General features: G+C 38.7%; 1 protein-coding gene across 12 annotated transcripts in view; it reads left to right on the forward strand.

Moving 5' to 3' along the window:
* MARCHF8 (membrane associated ring-CH-type finger 8) overlaps nt 1-22,306 on the forward strand; it is a 168,219-nt gene that overhangs the window by 44,369 nt on the left and 101,544 nt on the right. Inside the window, exon 2 of one of the 12 annotated variants that reach the window (XM_037127462.2) lies at nt 2,935-3,033. The exons of the other annotated variants lie outside the window; for them this stretch is intronic. The gene's annotated coding sequence lies outside the window, so the exon portion shown is untranslated. The remainder of the gene's footprint in view (nt 1-2,934; nt 3,034-22,306) is intronic. 12 annotated transcript variants of the gene reach the window in all.

The following is a 22,306-nucleotide window of genomic DNA, read 5'->3' on the forward strand; positions in this document are numbered from 1 at the left end:
CATCCAAATTGGAAAGGAGGATGCAAAACTGTCATTGTTTTCAGATGACATGATAGTGTACATAGAAAATCCTATGGACTCTACCAAAAAAAACTGCTTGACCTAATAAGTGAATTTTGGCAAAACAGCAGGATACAAAGTTAATACTCAGAAATCAAAGGGATTTTGGTACACCATCAACATAATAATCAGATTCAGAAATCAGAAAAATAATCCCACTTGATCTAGCAACAAGAAAATAAAGTCCCCAGGAATAAGTCTAACCAAGTAGTTAAAACACCTGAACTCAGAAAACTACACAACACTGAAGAAAGAAATTAAAGAAGACACAAACAAATGAAGTCATGTTGCATGCTCATGGATTGGAAGAATGAACATCATTAAAATGTTCATATTACCCAAAGCAATTGATAGATTTCATGCAATTGCTATTAAAGTATTAATGATATATTTCACAGATATAGAACAAACATTTCAAAAATTTATATGGAATCATAAACGACCCTGAATAGCAGCAGCAGTTTTGAGAAAGAAGAACAAAGTAGGAGGGATCACAGTACCTGATATCAAACTGTGTTACAAGGCTATTGTCATCAGTACAGCACAGTACTGGCATAAGAACACACACATAGACTAATGGAACAGAACAGAGAGTCCAGTGATAAACCCAATTCTCTACAGTCAATTAATATTTGACAAAGGGGGAAGAAGCATAAAGTGGAGTAAAAATAGCCTCTTCAACAAATGATGTTGGGAGAACTGGACAGCTACGTGCAAAAAAATGAAACTCAACCACTTACTGAAACCATACACAAAAATAAATTCAAGGTAGATAAGAGACTTAAATATAAATCACGACACCATAAAAGCCCTAGAGGAAAACATTGGCAGGAAAACTTCAGACATTCCATGCAGCAGTATTTTCACTGATATGGCCCCTAAAGCAGAGGATAAAAAGGAAAGAGTAAACAATGGGACTTAATAAAATTAAAAATCTTTTGCGTGGCTAAAGAAAACAGTATTAAAATGAAAGGAGAACCAACTATATGGGAAAACATCTTTGCCAATGATACCTCATACAAGGGTTTGATTTTCTAAATATGTAAAGAACTCACACAATTCCACTCCAGGAAGTTAGACAGCCTAATAAAATATTGGCAAAAGACTTGAAAAGGCACTTCCCCAAGGAGGACATAGAGAGGGCCCAGATGATCAGCTTCACTAGACATCAGAGAGATGCATATTAAAACCACAGTGAGATACCACGTTACACCAATCAGAATGGCCATCCTTAACAAATAAACAGAGAATAAGTGTTGGAGAGTACATGGACAAAAGGGAACCCTAATGCATTGTTGATGGGAATGCAAACTCATGCAGCCACTGTGGAAAACAGTATAGAATTTCTTCATAAAACTAAAAATGAACTGCTCTTTGATGTGGCAGTTCCACTCTGGGATTATATCTTAAGAACCCTGAAACACAAATTCAAAAGAACCTTTACACCCCAGTGTTCATAGCAGCACAATTTACATTAGCCAAGTACTGGAAGCAGCCTAAATGTCCATCAGTAAAATAATGGATCCAAAATCAATGATACACTTATACAATCGAATACTATGCAGCATAAAGAAAGGAGTTCCTACCTTTTTTGACAGCATGGATGGAACTTGAAAGCATTATACTTAGTGAAATAAGCCAACTGTTGTGGGACAAATACCATATGATTCCACCTTTAAGTGGAACCTAATCAACAAGGCAAACAAACAAGGAAAATATTACCAGAGACTTTGAAATTAAGAACAATCTGGCAGTAACCAGAATAGGGGTGGGAGGGGATAATGGGGGGGGGGAGATGGGAAATGTTTTTAGGAACAACTATAAAGGACACATGGATAAAATCAAGGAGGGGTTGGGTTCAGCAATGGGGGTGGGATGGATGGATGAGGGGAGTGGTGGAGAGTATATGTAGACAACTGTACTTGAATAGCTGTAGAAGAATTTTAAAAAATGCTTTGTCTGATTAGGAGCTCAGAGTCTTGAGCTAAGCTTGCTACTTTCTGGCTATGTGGCCTTGCCCTCAGCAGCTGAGGGATCCTGAGTGCACTAGTCCACTTCTCTGTATCACAGCTCCACATTGGATCTGCCTCATAGGTTATGAAGACTGACTTAATATGTATAAAGTATGTGTAACTGACCTGTGGAGTAGTAAGCTCTCTGTAAATGTTGTCATGCAGGCTCACTATCAATGGTAGCCAACTCAGGTCTCAGACTCTGAATCTGGTATGTTTATATTCTACTGCCTCTGATGGCATATAGAGTTTATGAAACCTTTATTAACAACTAACTTACAGATGACTAGAACAATGCAAAGGTATTCATTTATTTCTTAAAATTTATACTCTTCCCAAATAATTGAAATTGCCAGAAAGTTACTTTTCAAACCACACCTTTTTAAAAAAGATACATTCACTTGGAATATTTAGTTGACTTAAAAAGGCAAGAATTGTCAAAGCATGAATGAGCCTTTATTACAAATTCTGTATTAAACTTTACTACATCCTCTCATTAGGCCTCAAAATGTTCTACTTTATATAGATTTTATTCAAAATGTTCATTTTCTGGTACTGTATAAATAGCCACCAGGATGGTTATTATCACCAATGCTGCTATCTATTTTGTGGCTAATAGCTGCTGCTTCTTGTGCTGCCATGCCCTCAGAATTTATTATTCTACAGAGCTGTTTTGAAAAGTATTTTTTAACTCTATTTACAGCTCCCTTGTTTTACTCAGCATAGTGTGAGTGATAAGCACCATGTTATCTTCCAAGTCACACTTTGCTGTCTTGCTCTATGGCTTTCTTTTGATTAAACCTATGCTCTTGCTTTAGAATGAATCCTATGTCTAAGATTTCTTGGTCTTTTCTCTAAACAGTCCTTTGGCAGATCTGATCCTGCCAGAGTCCTCAGTCCTGTGCGTGGAAAACAAAACAAAAACACTCTGGTATCTTTCCCGGAAGTAGTCCCAGTGCAGGTAAGCTGGGAGTTGTGCTTTGAAAGAATAGTGTTATATGAAAGTGATTTTCAAAGGTTGTAATGGCTCAGGGTTCCTCTAAGGTAGAAATACTAAAGTCACTTAAAACTATAGCAGTAGGCAGAAAGTATCAGTGACACTTTTTTCTTACATATTTGTTAAACACACTGTGGTAGGTTATTGTTAACCAAGGTAATAGCTAAGTCATTATTATTTTGAAGATTTGACTAGGCATAGTTAATTAGAAGCCTGCTAAATAAGGCTTGGCACAGTGCTTTTCTCAGTACCTAATCTAGGACATCTTAGATGGGTGCTGTGTATGTAACAGCAGTCTTGCTATTACTGTTACAGGAAACCAGGAGTGGTAAGCCTCTATTGAATGCAGACATGGAAGGACTGTTGCTTCTGTAGTTACTGCTGTCTCATTTGACTTCTGTTAGCAGTGGGCCTGCCTCTTCTGGTCCCTTACTGCTATTTAGGTAACTCTCTTGCTGCTTTTAAGATTCTCTCCACATCTTTGATCTTGGGTAATGTAATTATGATGTGCCTTGGTGTGTATTCCTTGCAGTCCAACCTTTTTGGGACTCTGAGCTTCCTGGTGTTCCTGGAAGTCTGTTTCCTTTGCCAGATTGGGGAAATTCTCCATTATGTTTTCAAATAAGTTTTCAACTTGTTGCTCTTCTATTCTTCTTGTGGTGCCACTGTGATTTGGATGTTGGAACATTTAAAGGTGTCCTGGAGGTTTCTAAGCCTCTCTTCATTTCTTTTTTTTTGAATTCTCATTTTTTCATTCTGTTCTGGTTGGATGTTTGTTTCTTCCCTCTGCTCCAAATCATTGATTTGATTCCCAGTTTCCTTTTTGTCGCTATTGGTTCCTGTACATTTTTCTTTATTTTACTTTTCATAGCCTTAACTTTTTTCTGTATTTTGCAACCATACTCAATCATTTCTGTGAGCATCCTGATTACCATTGTTTTGAACTCTGCATCTGATAGGTTGGCTATCTCTTCATTATTTAATTCTATTATTGGAGCTTTGATCTGTTCTTTCATTTGGGCCATATGTCTTTGCCTCAGTGTACCTGTTATGTAGTAAGGGGTGGAGCCTTCAGTATTTGCCAGGGTGGGGCAACCTGGGTTGCTGCATTGAGGTGTTGCATGTGGGGGAGGGGTCCAAGCCAAGGGAGCAGTGCCACTTTCTTGGCTTTCTTCTAACTTCAGTCACTTCCTCTGCTACTCCCAAGGAAATTGGGCCCTTCTGGTGCTGATTCCCAGGTGGGTGGGTTTGTGTACTTTGTAGGACCCAGTGAGGTCCTAGATCTGTCCTCCATTGATCTATTCTGTGAGGCTGGGAATTTCTCCTGCTGCCACAACCCCCACAGCTTTTTTCACTCAGAGGCTTTGAGACTTTATTTTCCTGCAGTGCTACCCTGGGTTGCTTAGTCTGTCTTGATCCCCAGTTGTTCTTCCTGGTTTATCCACATACAAATGTGGGGTTTCCCGCTCAGCCAGCCTCTGCCTCGCCCAGTCCACCAGCTCCTGCTTTGCCTACCTTGGTCCTGTAGCTGCTGCCTTGCCATGAGTCCTCTCCACCTGGGCTACTTGTCTCCATCCCTCTTACTGGTCTGGAGTGTGGAGATCTCCACACTCTGGAGTATGGACAAACAGAGTGTGCTTGTCCACTTATTTGAGTAGGTTAATTTATTCAGACATTTTATGTCTTCCCAAAGAGAAGGGATTTACAAAGATCTAAAAAAAAAAATCTTTGCAAAGTGATAGTCGACTGTTAAAAAAATAAGTATATTTACATTTAAAAAATTAATCCGGGTGATATTAGTTAATAAACATGTAGGTTTTAAGTGTACAGTTCTATCTGTGATACATCATCTATATATTGCATTGTGTGCCTACCACCCAAAGTCAAGGTTTCTTCTTTCAGTATATATTTGACCCCTTTACTACTCCCCACTTCCCTTTCCTCTGGTAACAACCATACTGTTGTGTGTGTTTATGCATTTTTGTTTGTTTTTCTTGTTTATTTGGTGCTTTCAGTTTTATATTCCACATATGAGTGAAATTATATGGTTGTCTTTTTCTGACTTATTTTGCTTTGATAGATGATTTGTTAAAGAAGATATGGTACATATATACAATGGAAAACTACTTAGCTATAAGAAAATGAAATACTGCCATTTGTGAGGGATCTTTAGACTATTATGCTGTGTAAAATATATTACCTTTAAATCAGGTCTTGGGATATTATTTTGATGATTGACTGAAATAATTTTTCAGTACAGAGTGCTATCTACAGGGGGAAAACTGAAAAGAGTAAGTTTTAGAATCATAGAGCAAACAATAAACCAAAGTTTTTATATTCTGCCATTCATGTACCAATTAATATAATATTAAAGTGACCCATTTTTAATATTCTTTAACCACCTTTGGGATTTATCCATAGAATAATGAAGCCAGTGTTGCTTTTCTCTCTTTTATGTTACTACTTTGTTATTCATTTACATGTGTATCACAATCAGAGAGGCAGAAAGATTAGGAAACTGGAAGAAGGCAAGATTTAGTTGTAAAGAAACGTGAATTAATGTTTCAGAAATATTTTACTCCTGCTCTATATGGAACACTATAGGGACTATTAAAGAGAGTCCAGAGAGAATTCAGCCTTTTTAGTAGGTCAAGCTTTATATGCTACAGAGAATAATCTAAAACTGTGTAGTATATTGGATAGGGTTCTCCAAGGAAACAGAATCAATAGGATGCACACACACATTCATGTACCACTTAACGACAGGGATATGTTCTGAGAAATGCATCTTTGTATGATTTCATGATTATGCTTACAAAAACCTAACTACGTGGTATATAGCTTGCCGCACACCTAGGCTTTATAGTATATTACTGTTACAGATGTAGTGTGTCATTGACTGAAATATGGTTATACTGTGTATGACTGTGTATGTGGGGTCTGTCTAGAAAAAGTCCAGCCACTGTTAATATAATAAAAATGGTTTGCAGGACATCAATGTAACCTGGTAGCCAAGGAGAGTGGACTGGAATGCACATGTGTGAACAATGATGACTTCACTGTACTAGCAGGGCAGTAGATGCCATTGAGTGAGCATGTGTTCTCTGTGGCTTTCATATTCAAAGTGAGTGCATACAGCAATGAATCTGCATCAAATTTTGCAGTAAGCTTGAACATTCCTCTGTGTAAACTATTTGGATGATTCAGAAGGCCATAGTACTGGGCAGCTGGTGAATGGCAGCTTCATCACAACAACACATCTGCTCATGCATCACATCTTGTACAGAGTTTTTTGGCAAAACATCAAATCACCTAGGTGACTTAGTCCCCTTGCAGTCCAGATTTGGCTCCCTGTGATTTCTGGCTTTTCTCCAAAACTAAAATCACCTTTGAAAGGGAAGAGATTTCAGACTGTCACTGAGATTCAGGAAAATGCGATGGGATGGCTGATGGTGATTTGGAAAACTGTTTGAGGTCCCAAGGTGCCTAGATTAAAGGGGACTGATGTGTCATTGTCCTGTGTACAGTGTTTCTTGTATCTTCTTCAATAAATGTCTCTGGTTTTCATATTTCATGACTGGCTACCTTCTGGACACCATGTACATGCACACACATTATACTTTGTGTGTGTGTATATATATATATATATATATATATGAATAGTATATGCATAATATGTATATAGTATGTGTGTGTGTGTGTGAGAGAGAGAGAGAGAGAATGTGGTCAAGACAGAAGGAGATTCATGTTAAGAAATTGGCTCATGTGACTGTGGAGGCTAGCAGGTTGAAAATCTGCAGGGTAGGCTGGTTGGCTGGGAACCCAGATTCTGGAGTTTGAGTCTGAAGGCAGCCTATGGCAGAATTCTGGCTTCTTCTAGAGGAGATCAGTCTTTTTTATTAAGACTTTCAACTGATTAGATGAGGCCTGTAACACATTATGAATAGTCTGCTTTACTGAAAGTCTACTGATTTAAATGTTAATCACATCTAGAAATAAACCTTCACAGAAACATCCAGAATAATGTTTGACCAAATAACTTGATATTGTAGCCTAGTCAAGTCAATACATAAAAGTAGCATCTCATATAGTGAAGAACCATTTTGAATATGATTAAACCATAGCCCTGGCTGTTGTGGCTCAGTGAATTGTGTGCTGGCCTATAAAAGAAAAGGTCACCAATTTGATTCCCAGTCAGGGCACATGCCTGGGTTGTGGGCCAGGTCCCCAGTTGGGGGGGTGTGATTGCTATATCTCTCACACAGTAATGTTTCTCTCCCTCTCTTTCTCTTTCCCTTTTCCCCTCTCTAAAAATAAATAAAATCTTTAAAAAGTGTTTTGAAAGATTTTAGTTCTTTATTTTTAGAAAGGGGAAGGGAGGGAGGAAAAAGGGGAGAGAAACATCAGTGTGTGGATACCTCTCATACTCCCCGCACTGGGCATCTGGACCGCAGCCCAGGAATGAGCCCTGACTGGGAATTGATCCAGCGACCCTTTGGTTCATAGGCCAGCGCTCAATCCACTGAGCTACACCAGCAAAGGCAATAAATAAAATGTTTTTTGAAAAGTCAGACTGTAAAGAATATTGGCTAAATGCTGTGGGTGGTAAGAAAGGGAAGGGGAAACTTGTTTTGCTATTTACAGGCATACCTTGGAAATACTATGTTCTAGACTACAGTGAAGGGAGTTGCAATCTTTTTTGCTTGTGGAAGGCTTATATTCAACTTGTAAAAAAAGGCAACACTAAGAAGCGTAATGAAGTCAAGTACAGTAAAATGAATTATGCCTTTATTTGCTCACAGAGATGAGCTTTGAGATGTACTCATCTCAGGAACTTTCTGAAGGCCACTGCATTTTTGGGCTGTGTACAGGGTGTGGAGAGCATGCGAAGAGGAAGGATCAGAATGACAAGGGTAGAGTTGACCATGGCATGTATAGGGGTCTTTGAGAAGATTAGTCATGTCTGGACAGACATATCTCAGACAGTGAGAGAGGTAAAAATGAATAGGAGAGGATAGCCCTACTCTGATTTCTCCACCTTACTGCATTAAGTAGATAAGATGCTCCAGCCTGAGATGACAGCTGGCTGGCTCAGCTTTCTGCACAACCAGCATTATATTGCTATCTTACATAGTGTGATGTCCCGAGAATTCCTTTTGCAGGAAGCACTTGCAGATATAACTGCCTTAGTGTTTCTGTTATAAAATGTGGACAAAGCTCTTTCCCTCTATCAACTTAATAGAGATGCTTCAAGAGATCCATGTTTTCGTGAAGAAACAAGAGATCTTAAATGGTGTCAGTTATTGCCAGAAGTAATTCTAGTCTCTAAACCTTGAAATGTTTCTGGATCCATTATTCTGAAGTAGAGACGGAACCCAGAACTCTTCCCCACATTACAAATTAAAGAACATAGTTTTTTAGATATAGTCAGTATAAAAATACTCTATAATTTAAATTTAAAAACTATAAAAACTGTACTGATAAAAGTAATAATTATTATCAGAGAAAAAGCTAGCCAAAACCCTATGCGGTAAATTGATACAAAATGGCCCCTAAATCACATCTCCATGTCTTTGCCCCTTTGTAGTGTGACTCTGCTTGTTTCTCTCATCAAGCAGTAGAGTCTGTTTTCCTACTCTTGACTCTGAGTTTTGCCATGTGACTTGAATTGGCCAGTGGGACATCAGCAGACATGATGCAAACAGAAGCCATATGTGCAGTATGCCAGTCCTCTTGGGATGCTGTTGTCACTATGTGAAGAAGCCTTCCTAGGAGGAAGGCTACATGGAAAGTGAGGCCCTGCCTTCCTCATTGAACCCAGTCCCCAGCTTTCCTGGGCCCAATATAGCAGTGTGAATGGGTTAGATAAGAGCCTCAGAATAGCTGCCTAGCCAACCCATGGAATTGTGAAGTAGGAAATCATTGCTGTTTAAGCAACTAAGTTTTGGGTTGCTTGTTCATGGGCAAAGCAAACAGAACTGTCCTGTGATAAATGACTAAAGTCTGTGCCTGTAATTCTTTTTTTTTTTTTTTTTAAGATTTTATTTATTTTTAGAGAGGGGAAAGGAGGAAGAAAAACAGCAATGTATGGTTGTCTCTTGAGCACCCCGTACTGAGGGTCTGGCCTGTAACCCATGTGCCTGTAATTCTAATCATAGTTTCACTACTGCAAACCCTCAAGGAGTCTACAGTTCACTGAGGGAGGTAGAAATGTAAGCAGGTTACTTCCATACAGTGTAGTGATTGCTTAAGATGGACTCTCGGCAGCTATGGCCTTGAGTTCTCCATCCTTTTTGCATCTGTTAGGATCAGACACTGTTCTTTGCAAGACAAGCATTGAAGAACACTTGGAGGAACTAGAGGAAGTAGACTATTTCTTTACTTCAGTGAACATGTTTTCCGTCTCTCAAGTCAATCAGGCTCACACTTCCCTTTATCATCAGTGAAAGAACCCAAACAAACCTCTTTCCCTTTTGTTAACTGAGTATTTTCAGCATTCGTGTATTTGCCCTGTTAGCAACGGAATATGCAAAGCTATTTCCTCAGGTTCTGAATCTTCTGGAAAGTATAAACATTGGTTCAGGCCCTTTTCCCAGTAATCAGGCTTGGTTCACCTGATTTGCTTAATTACTGACTGTCAAGCTGAGCTCCACCTGCCTCATGTTACCTTCTCACTTACTTGTTACCAGCCTTAGATCCTCCTGTTGCTCTGCTCCTTGGAATTCTAAGTTGCACATACTGGCCTTCAGTGTGCAGCATATCTCCTCCCTCCTGGCTAAGCATTTGCATTTGGCCAAGGACTTTTACATCACCAGGCTCCATCAGTTTTCCATAGGGGCCCATTCTCCCACTGGGTAGCATTGTTGGGGATACCTGGAGTTTACTCTGCCCTTATTCTTGGCTTTAACCTTTAAAGTTGCATGTTTGAAAATTACCTTGGATAATCAACTGGAATAATTTAAAGATGTAGCTATAGCTTTTTACAGTTACAATAGTGAAAGGCATGGACTCTAGTTTTAAAATAGAATATCACCCTGGCTGGTGTAGCTCAGTGGATTGAGCATGGGCCTGTGAACCAGATGATCGTGGTTCGATTCCCAGTCAGGGCACATGCCTGGGTTGCAGGCCAGTTCCTAGCACAGGACGCAAGAGAGGCAACCATACATTGATACTTCTCTCCTTCCCTTCCCCTCTAAAGATTAAAAAAATATTTAAAAAAATGGAATAACTTTCTGTGGCTTGTGATATAAATTTGCAAGTGAACTCAAAACGATAAAGTTAAATATTAGTTGCAAATTGGACCCAGCATTTTGAGGTGCATCTTACTGCCTTTAAATATCCACTTTGGAAATATCTAAATAATGATTTTTCTTGAGTTTTTAGCAAGTATATCAATTACTTTGATCAGATGTCCTCCATACAGACAAAAGTACAGTAAAAAGCCTGTTACTAATTTAATATCTCAAATGTGGAGTCCATGTTATCTTTTTTATTCATGGAGATTTTAACAACTCTACCATGAAGTGAATAACACACCAGGTTTTGTCTTTCCAACAACAATGCTACAGAGAGATAAAAAAGAAAAAGAACTGCTTAGTTTAGGTTCACCTTGTAAGCCTCCAACAGGCTATCATATTTAGTGAAATATGGCTGTGAAACCTGAGCAAGTTGCTTAACTTCTCCAAGCCATGTGCAAAATGGAGATAAAAGTCTCTCTCTAACTTCTGGCAGTGCTGTGAGAAGTAAATGAAATAATTCATGTAAAGCACTTATGATGTGTGTGCTATTTTCTGTTGTTTTTTTTCTTGTAGCATTATTATTTACAGGTCGTATTTTTGTACTTTTAAGTTTGTTCCTCCTGTTTCATTATCCGTTTAAAGTGTTTGACAAGAAAAAGAATTCTGAGATGTTCTAAATTAAATTACAGCAGCCAGAGAGTGAGAAAAAGAGACAGACTGGTTGCCCTATTAAGAGCTGTGGACCAGCTAACAAAGTACTGTTCATATTCTGTTGGAAGGTCTGTTAGAATTTTGGATTAATTTATAAGTGGCTATTTCCATGACCTCCAAAAGAGAGAACAGCGGAGGCAGCACTACACCCCAGGAGCCTTTGCTTCTTATTTACAAGTGAACTTTTCAGACTTGCCCACAATCTATTCAAACACTTCTTTCTTGGACTCTGCATTTATCCCAGAGCTGCCTTGCTTTAGCTTTCCCATCCCCTTTTGTCTATAGCTATTATAGTTCTTTTTTTCATAAAGCTTACATTTTCTCCCTTGCTACTTGATTTATGAAAATGGTCAACAAACTCTAAGATAGTGGACATGCTGTCTTTCCACCTAGCCCTGCTGTGGGTGGTTCAGACTTTATGCCCAAGGACCTGGTCTTTCTCTCTAGCAATGGCCTAACCTAATAAACCCTTTCTTTTAAAAAAGACTTTTAGCCAGGGGAATTAAAACTTTTTAAAAACACATTTATACTTTGAATTTCATTGTTTGCTTATCTGCAGCATTTCTTATTTGTTATGTAACATTGATTTTATTTTTTATTATCTCAAGCCATGCTCCAAATTATTCTAGGGAATTTTTAAAACAAACAGAATCTTTTGTTTCTGAGTAAACTAGTCTGTGAGATATGTTTGTATGTTTTATGACTTTGTTTCTTCCCTTTTGGTAGTTGCATACGTATTTTCTGGTAGTTAACTGCTTTATTCTGTTGCATTTACAATTTTAAATTCATTTTGATATTTTTTAATAAGCTTATAGTGTTAACACACCAGCTCTAGATAATAAAACTTTATCTCGGTTTTTTTAGTGGGTGGTGCGTAGTGACCTTTGGTGTTATTCTACCATCTTCCCTAAAATTCTAAGAACTTTGGAGTTTAATTTTGAGCTTTATTTCAGTAAAACGTTGGAATAGGGTAGTCTTACTCACCTTAAGGTTTGTGCTTGCTACCCAGTAATCTAGTGAAACTCAGATGATTGCCAGATGTGAACTGCTTGTGATAGAGCTTTCTTTCCTGGTGTTATAGAACAGAAAGAGTTTATTTACCCAGCATTAGCAAAGCCAAACACTAAACACTGAGAATTGCAGTGGACCATGATTGGCTATTTTACTGTGAATGGTGTCACTCAGAAGGACTGGAAGCTAAACTTAAAAACCCAATCTCCTCAATGACAAGTGTGTTATGGATTATGTAGGGCAAAATCACAAGACACCATGAGTTAGGAGTTTGGGGTTGTGCTGGGAGCTGATTGATTGCAAGTGAGGTAAACATGGTAGATCGTTTCTTCAGGTCTTGAGGACAGCTCTGAGGTCTTTTCTGTTGTTCTTCTGTTTGGCCTTACGGGAAAGTAGCTGGGAACTAAGGCTGAGGAACAGAAATGTAATTTAGGTCTAGATCTTAGCTTTAGCCTGTCAGAGATTCAGACCTTGTGACTATTAGTCAGGTCTTGGCTATTGTCTCCTTCTTCCTTAGGGTTTGCTGATTATGGAGGGGGTGCAGGAAGGTTAGATCTCTAAGCAGAGTGGAGAGAGAGCAAGAGATACGATTTCCAGAGCAACGATTTAGAGCTAGATTTAGTCAGGTCATAAGGACCCTTAGTTTCACTGCCTTGAGTGAAGGGAACAAAGACTTTGAGGTGATACTGTTAGTGTGAAAGTATGTTTTGTGTCATTATTGGAATATGTAGCTATGTCTTCAGTGACCTGCTGCCGATCCTGCATTGGACTTTTGACTCAAACATTGAAACTTCTCATTCGTAACTTAAGAAATTTAAGTTTTCCTCTGTCTCAAAAGAGCTTTTATCAGTAATTCTTAACAACTTGTGGATGAAAAGGAACATACGCCAAACCAGACAAGTTCAGGGGAAGCGTGTGTGCTGGCCTTAGAAACTCAGAGACCAAAGTTACTACTTAGGATAGTCTGAAATGAAAAGTTTCTCACTAAAAGCAGTTCATGGCAAGTAATCATGTCCAAGGCTAGAATCTTTCCTGACAAAGGTCATTCTTCACTTTAACTGAGCCTGTCTGTTGTCTTTTTGCATCTAACATACCTGATAACATATTTTTAGAATAGTAAAGTAATTTCCCTTTTTCCAGACCTCTCAAAGCATAGTTACCTCAACCAGAGGAGAGTCCACAAATCTCATTGTTACATTAATTTTGACCATTGATTACCTCATATCCACAAATGTAAATGAACTTACCTGTCTTACCTGTCTATTCATTTTACTTTTTATCCAGTTCCAGATATTTCCCCATTTTGATTTTTTCTACTTCCCTATTCTATCACCAGTAACCCCCTTATGCCTCCTCCTTTGATTTTTTAAAAAGATTTTTATTTATTTATCTTTAGAGGGGAAGGAGAGAGGGAGAGAAACATCAATGTATGGTTGCCTCTGGTGCATCCCATGCTGGGAACTGACCTAGGCATGTGCCCTGACTGGGAATCAAACTGCGATCCTTTGGTTTGCAGGCCCACGTTCAATCCACCGAGCTATGCCAGCCAGGGCCCTCCTTCTTTGATTTTTATGTATAAAATAAGTGGCAAAACTGTCATTTTCTGGTGTATTTTCTCAATCTATGGAGAGTTTTGCCCTCTGGCAGTTGTTGTTAATTTGGCTCAAATATGTCATGTTTCTTACATTGACATTTATTTGGTGTAGCTGGCAGCATTCCAAAGAGGCCCACCCAGGGACCTTGCAGACCTGCACTTGTGCTAGGTATCAGCAGGAGCCCACTGTGCTCCTTGTTTTGTGTGAGGTAAACTTGGTTGATTTTCACGTGGAATTCCAGACTTCCCTGTTTTAAGGTAAGAGGCCTTGATTTTATTTGAACTCTATTTTTAAAAATCCTCAAGTTTAAGGCTTGACAGAGAATCTAGGCTAAGGGAAGACTGGAGGAAAAATGGGTGGCTGGTTTTTAACTTTGGCTTTTCATTGGATTTGCTTTCTGAGAGTCTGAACAAAAACCTTTTGTTGGATAAATGAGAATCTGAACTCATTTTGCTCCAAAGTGGCACTTTTTCATCCAGCTTGAATCTTGGGTTGGAGACTAAGATTATAGGAGACTAAGAATCTTTGTGGAGCTGTTAGGAGGTATCTCCCATGATGTGCAGGAGCTCCATCAGGGATTCTGATTTGACTAATTATTTGACTTGTCCAGAACATGCACATAGTGTTTGATTACTTAGCATTTTGAGTACTCATGACTATATTAGACTGCCAGGAAAAAGAAACTGAGCCATGTAAGAGGGTTTGAGACGACTTGGGAGGTGACAGCCCCTTGGAGCTGAACCCACAGGCAGCAAACACCCTCTCAAACCAGACTGTAGATTCCAAAATAAAACTAAAATTAACATGGGAATCCTGCCAAGTCCGGAAACCCTCAGGCCCCAGCCTACATTAATACTTTTGCAGATACACAATAAGTAGGAAGACTTTACTTACAAGTGCTTGACAGAAATGGGAAGATTTAGCTAGAAAAGACATCAACTTAAAATGGCCAAAATGAAGTTTTCTTTTGGTGCCTAAATTAATTTTGCATGCAAAACTAGAAAATTCTGGCTCTATAGTTAAACTGAATGGGAAGCATATCTTAGTTGGAAATTAGAAGCTTCTAGGAGGAGCACAGATAAATTCTTTAAAAAAAAAAAACAAGTGATAAGAAATTTTAGAACTAAAAGGCTTCTGAACTAAAGGCTTCTGAAGCTAATCTGTGCCAGCTCCTCATTCCTCCCTTTCTACGGGTCCTTCACTGTGTTTGCTCTCCGAGCTTCCTTGTCCGAACTTGCCCTCCACCTCCCTTCTATATTCTGTATATTTTCTCCATTACCATTCCCTACTGACCTAAGAGAAAATGAGAATAAGAATTCAGACAAGGATAATCCTGAATTTTAGCAGCTTCCCTTGGAGAAAAGCTGGTCTCAGGGAGAGGGCAATCAGCCATTGTATATATTCCTTGGACTTGCACAGAATTAAGGTTAATGATTTTCCTGATTTTCTCCAGGACCCTAATGGGTTCACTAAGAAATTTGATTGAACTGTAAGAACATGCAATCCTAGCTCTTCTGACCTTTTCCAGTTAATATACCTACTATTTCTGGGAGCAAAAGCAACAGAATTACCAAATAAGTTTTGCAGGAAAACTCCTGTAGAGGAATCTTTTCACTTTAAGGAGGATTATAGGACACTGAAATAGGATTTAGAAAGAGAAAAGAGGTATCTCATTGTGGTTTACAGAAGCAAGTATAGGGCTTCTCCAAGGATGATGAGAAAGCATTTTCCCTTACTAATAGTTTAGGAGAAATTAAAATTACCATAAAAAAGGGGAGAATTTCTAAGGCCCTTGAACTACTGGGACTACTTTATCTGCTCTTAACACACCTAAGTTGGAGTAAACCTTCTGTGCAAGTGGTAGGGATAACTAATCAACCAATGTCTGTTTTTAAGTCAGAACCTGTACCCTTCCAACTACGGAATATTATGGGGATGGATGGATATCTATTTATCATCTATCTATCCCTCCCCAAAATGGAATTTATTTGCAAAAAATTGTCTGTGTATTCTTACATGTTTAAACTTCAGTCACCTTCAAAGTACTTTGCATTTGATGTCATACACCTACCTTGATGTTTTCTCCACTGCTCAAAATAGTTTTTATAAATTTTGGATGTTAATCTTGCATCAGATATATTGGTGATTATGTTCTCTCATTCTGTGGGTTGTCTTTTTATTGTCAATAATCATTGACAGTAAAACTTTTGGGACTACATCAAACTAAAAACCTTTGTTATGCAAAAACTTTTTAGTTTGATGTAGCCCCATTTGTTTAGTTTTTATTTTGTTGCCCTTGTCTGGGGAGATATATCTGATAATATATTGCTACGGACAATATCCAAGATTTTGCTGCTTATGTTTTCTTCTAGGACTTTTATAGTTTCTGTGTAACATTTACGTCTTTGATTCATTTTGAATTTATTCTTGTCCGTGGTGTACAAGAGGGTGGTTTAGTTTCATTTTTATGCACTTATCTGTCCAATTTTCCAAGCACCATTTATTGAAGAAACTATCTTTAGCTCATTGTATGTTCTCGCTTTCTCTGTTTGCTTCCAAATACTAACTGACTGTAAAGGTGTGGGTTTATTTCTGGGCTCTGTATTGTATTCCATTGATCTTTGTGATCTTTGCCAGTTCTGTGCTGTTTTGATTACTGTGACTTTATAGTATAGTTTGATATCAGGTAGTGTGATTCCTCCAACTTTTTCTTTCTCAGAATCACTTTTGCTATATGGTGCCTCTTTGGTTCTGTATAAATCTTTGAAATATTCATCCTAGTTCTGTGAAATATGTCCTTGGAATCTTGGATAGGAATTACATTGAATCTATACATAGCTTTGGGTAGTATGGACTTTTTTTTATTGTTGTTCAAGTACAGTTGTCTCCATTTTCCTGCCACCACTTTTGGGTGCCCCACCCACCCTTACCTCCTACCCTCAATCTTTCCCCCTTTAGTTTTGCCCATGTGCCCTTTGTGTTCCTTGACAACTCTTCCCCATTTTTGCCCATTATATTCCCACCTCCCATGTGGTTACTGTCAGATTGTTCTTTATTTCAGTGTCTCTGGTTATATTTTGCTTGCTTGTTTGTTTTGTTGATTAGGATCCACTTATAGGTAAGATCGTATGTTTCTCTTCCACAGACTGGCTTACTTCCCTCAGCACAATGTTCTGCAGTTCCATTCATGCTGTTGTGAAATGTAGGAGCGCCTTTCTCTTTTTGGGTAGTATTTCATTGTGTAAATGTTCTCAGTTTTTTGATCCATTCATTTACCTAGGTTGCTTCCAGCACTTGGCTATAGTAAATTCTGCTGCTACAAACACTGGGGTGATAGGTACTTCTGAATTAGTGTTTCAGAATTCTTAGGCTATATCCCAGCAGTGGAATTACTAGGTTAAAAGACAGTTCCATTTTTAGCTTTCTGAGGTAATACCATACTGTTGTATGGCTGCACCCTTCTGCATTCCCACCACCAGTGTACTAGAGTTCTCTTTCCTCTACAACATTGCCACCAGCTATTGTTTGTTGATTTGTTTATGATGGCCATTCTCACTAGTGTGAAAAGGTATCTCATTGTGATTTTAATTTCAATCTCTCTGATGGCTAGTGATGCTGAGCATACTTTCCTTTGTCTGTGGGCCCTCTGTATGTCCTCCTTGGAAGTGACTCTTCAGGTTCTTTGCATTTTTTAATTGGATGGTTTGTCTTCCAAAGAGTAGAGTTGTGTGAATTCTTTGTATATTTTGGAGATTAAACCCTTGTCAGAGGTATCATTGGCAAATATATTTTTCCATACAGTTGGTTTCCTTTTCATTTTGCTGATGTTTTCTTTAGCTGTCCAGAAGCTTTTTAATTTCATGAAGTCCCATTTCTTTATTCTTTCCTTTTTGTCTTTGCTCTAGGGGACATACTGCTGAAAATATCGCTGCATGGAATATCTGAGATTTTCCTGCTTATGTCCTCTTCCAGGACTTTTATGGTGTCACAACTTATATATGAGTCTTTTATCCACCTTGAATTTGTTTTTGCATATTGTAAGTTGGTGGTCAAGTTTCAGTGTTTGTTTTTTTTTGGCATATAGCTGTCCAAATCTCCCAACACCATTTGTTGCAGAGGCTCTTTTTTACTTTGCTTTATGTGTCTTCCCCCTTTGTCAAATATTCATTGACCATAGAGACATGAGTTTATTTCTGGGCTGTCTATTCTGTTCCATTGATCTATGTGTCTCTTTTTATGCCAGTGTCAGACTGTTTTGGTTACCGTGGCCTTGTAATATGGTTTGCTAACTGTTATAATGATCTCTGTTATTTGGTTCTTCTGAATTTGCTGAGGGTATTCAGGGTCATTTATGGTTCCAGATAAATTTTTGAAATGTTTGTTCTATATCTGTGACATGTGTCATTGGTATTTTAATAGGGATTAAATTGAACCTATAAATTGCGTTGGGTAAGATAGACATTTTGATGATGTTCATTCTTCTGATCCATGAACATGGTATATGCTTCCATTTATTTGTGTCATCTTTAATTTCTTTCTTCAGTGTTGTGTAGTTTTCTGAGTGCAGGTCTTTTAGCTCCTTGGTTAGATTCACTCCTAGGTACTTTATTTTTCTTGTTGCTCTAGCAAATGGGAATTTTCCCTGACTTCTGTTTCTCATATTTCATTCTTGGTGTAAAAAAATGCCTTTTACTTCTGCATATTGACTGTGTATCCTGTTACTTTGCCACATTCACTTATTAGGTCAAGTACATTTTTTTGTGGAGTTTATAGGCTTTTCCATGTACACTCTGATGTCATCTGCAAATAGTGATACTTCTGTTTCCTCCTTTCCAATTCGGATGCCTTTTATTTCTTTTTCTTGTCTGATTACTGTCTCTAGGACTTCCGGTACTATGTTGAATAGGAGTGGTGAAAATGGAAATCCTTGTGTTTTTCCTGATCTTAGTGGGGAAGGTTTTCATTTTTGCCCATTGAGTATGATGTTGACTATAAGTCTCTCATATATGGCCTTTATTATTTTGAGGAATGCTCTCTCTACTCCCACTTTGCTGAGTGCTCTTATCATAAATGGGTGCTGTGCCTTATCAGTGCTTTTTCCGCATCTGTTGATATGATCATGTGATTTTTATCTTTGGTTTATGTGATATATTTATCAATTTGCAAATACTGAACCATTCTTCTTTCACCCCTGGTATGAATGCCCCTTAATGTGCTGTATGATATTCTTAATGTATTGTTGGATGCAGTTTGCCAATATTTTGTTGAGAACATTAGCGACCATGTTCATCAACAATACTGGCCTGAAGTTTTCTTTCATTGTTGTGTCTTTGTCTGGTTTTGGGATTGGGATGATGCTGGCTTCATAAAGAGAGTTTGGGAGTCTTCTCTTCTGGAATTTTTTGAATACTCTGTGAAGAACAGGGCTTAGGTCTTCCTTAAATGTTTTGTAAAATTCTGTGAAACTGTCCAGTGAAGGACTTTTGTGTGCTGGGAGTTTTTTGATTACTGTTTCAATTTCATCAGCTGTCATTGGTCTATCCAGGCTTTCTTCTGCTTTTTCACTCATTTTTTGGAGATTGTATTTTTCTAGAAATTTGTCCAGTTCACCCTCGTTTTCAAATTTCTTGGCATATAGTTATTTGTAGTAATTTCTTAAAACTCTCTGTGTTTTTGTGGTATCAGCTGTAATCTCTCCTCTTTCATTTTTGATTGTGTTTATTTGGTTTCTCTTTCCTTTTGTATTGATGAGTCTCCTTAAAGGTTTGTTGATTTTGTTTATCTTTTCAAGGTGCCAGCTCCTGGCTTTATTGATCCTTTGATTTGTTCTTTTAGTCTCTGTGTCATTTAATTCTGCTCTGATATTGGTTGTTTCTTCCATTCTATTCACTCTGGGCTTTGTTTGCTGTTGTTTCTCCAGTTCTTGTAAGGTTAGGTCGTTTATTTGAAATGTTTGTATCTTTTTTAGATAGGCATCACTATGTGTATCACTATGAACTGCTGTCTCAGGACTGCATTCCCTGTGTCTCATAGGTTTTGGACTGTTCTGTGTTCATTTTCATTTGGTCCAGAAACTTTAAAAAATATATATTTATTAATTATGCCATTACAGTTCTATTCCCCCCTTCATTCCCCTCCACACCCCCTCCCCCACCATTCCCCCCTTTACTTTATGACCACGTGTCTCAAGTTCTTTAGATTCTATATTTCCCATACTATTCTTGCCCTCCCCCCTATTTTCTACCTACCATCTATGCTACTTATTTTCTGTACCTTCTCCCCCCTTCTCCTCCTCCCACTCCCCTGTTGCTAACCCTCCATGTGATGTTCATTTCTATGGTTCTGTTCCTGATCTAGCTGTCCTTTTAGTTTGCCTATGTTTTAGGTGTTGTTGTTAATAACTGAGTTTGCTGTCCTTTCACTGTTCATCTTTTTGATCTTCTTTTTCTTAGGTTAAGTCCCTTTAACATTTCATATAATAAGGGCTTGGTGATGATGAACTCCTTGAATTTGATCTTATCTGAGAAGCACTTTATCTGTCCTTCCATTTTAAATGAAAGCTTTGCTGGATAGAGCAATCTTGGATGTAGGTCTTTGGATTTCATGACTTGGAATACCTCTTTCCAGCCCCTTCTTGCCTGTAAGGTCTCTTTTGAGAAATCTGCTGACAGTCTGATAGGAACTCCTTGTAGGTGACTGTCCCCTTATCTCTTGCTGCTTCTAGGATTCTCTCCTTCATTTTAATCTTGGCTAATGTAATGAGAATGTGCCTTGGTGTGTTCCTTCTTGGGTCCAACTTCTTTGGGACTCTCTGAGCTTCCTAGACTTCCTGGAAGTCTATTTTTTTTTCCAGCTTGGGGAAGTTCTCCTTTATTATTTGTTCAAATAAATTTTCCACTCGTGACTGTTCCTCTTCCCCTTCTGGTACCCCTATAACTCGGATGTTGGAACATTTAAAGATGTCCTGAAGGTTCCTAAGCCTCTCCTCATTTTTTTTGATTCTTGTTTCTTCATCCTTTTCTGTTTGATCACTTTTTTCCTCCTTCTGGTCCACTCCTTTCATTTGAGTCCCAGTTTTCTTTCCATTACTGTTGGTTTCCTGTGTATTTCCCTTCATTTCACTTAGTGTAGCTTTCATTTTTTTAATCTAATTTGTGACTAAAATCAACCAGTTCCATGAGCATCCTGATCACCAGTGTTTTGAACTGTGCATGTGAAAGTTTGGCTATTTCTTCATCACTTATATTTATCGGCTCTGGGGCTCTGAGTTGTTCTTGAACCATGTTTTGATCTGTTTGTGCCTGTTAGGTATGAGGAGCGGAGCCTTAGTTATTCACCAGGGTGGGGCCACCCAGGTCACTGGTTTGTGACGCTGTCTGTGGGGGCGTGGTCAGAGAGGGACAATGCTGGTTTTCTCTGCTGCTTCCCGCTGCGGGGGCCTGCGCAGTGGTCCGTCTCACCGCTAGCTCCTTCACCGGTTTATCTGCATGCGAATGTGCTGTGGTCAGCCCTCAGTGGGTACAATGCCTTGTGCCTTCAGTGGATCCGCTCGCTTCTCCACACCTGGGATCCACCCACAGCTGCCGGTGGTGCGCTCGGGTCGGTCTGGTAGATCTTTCCTGCCGGACCCTGCTCTGCTGCTGGCTCTGCCCCTCTTACCGGTTTGGCTGAGGTTTCGTTGTTGTCAGACTTCCACATAGTTCAATTTTCTGTGGTTTGGCTGCATTTTTGTTGCTAAAACTTTGTTGTTTTTAAACTTGGTTGTGTGAGAAGGCACAGTGCTTCCACCTATGCCTTCATCTTGGTGAAAGTCTCCTGGTCCAGAAACTTTTTGATTTCTTCTTTGATTTCATTCTTGACCCATTCATTGTTTAATAGCATGCTATTCAATCTTCACAAGTTTGAGTGTTTTGGGGTTTTTTCCTTGGTTGGTTTCTAGTTTCTGGCCTTTGTGATGCAAGAAAATGCTTGATGTCATTTCAGTTTTCTTGAATTTGTTGAGGCTTGATTTGTGTCCTATCATGTGGTCTATCTTTGAAAATGTTCAATGAGAATTTGAAAAGAATGTATATTTAGCTTCTTTGGGATGAAAGGTTATATATATATATATATATATATCATTTAAGTACTTTTGATCTAGGGTGTTGTGCAGTGCTGCAGTATCCTTGTTGATAATTTGTTTGGAAGATTGATGCAGACTGTGACCAGGGGTTTCTGTGGTGTTGTGGATGCAATGAAAAAATTCACATGGACTGCAGAAGAATCCTGTGGAGAAAAGAGACGGCATGGCCACTCTCTAAGTGAGAGAACACCCTGACCATGCCTGGACAGGCTTTTATTGCTTTTCTGGGAGCATTACATCATAGAAAGTCCTCATTCATTATGCACAGGTTTGCTTTAGATGATTACCTTTTACAGATACCAAAGAAAAGGATGTTGCAAATGCAAGGGAAAAAGTTGTTGAACTGGTTACACTCTATCCTTGGGTGGTTTAGCACAGACATTAGGAGGTTACTTGAAAGATACCCACTAAACATTTTTGTCTTAACTCAGGGTGCAAGAGTTTTAGCAAAAGCAAGCCTGAAAGCAGCCTAGATCTAATGCAGGTCTGGTTCCCCATGGGAAAGCTGATCTGTGGGCCTGGCTCCTGTGTGCCACCTCGGGCCTCTTGGTTTTCTGAAC

The sequence above is a fragment of the Artibeus jamaicensis genome, unplaced genomic scaffold (genome assembly GCF_021234435.1).
Source record: "Artibeus jamaicensis isolate MK-2021 breed Jamaican fruit bat unplaced genomic scaffold, CSHL_Jam_final contig_468, whole genome shotgun sequence".
NCBI lineage: Eukaryota > Metazoa > Chordata > Mammalia > Chiroptera > Phyllostomidae > Artibeus > Artibeus jamaicensis.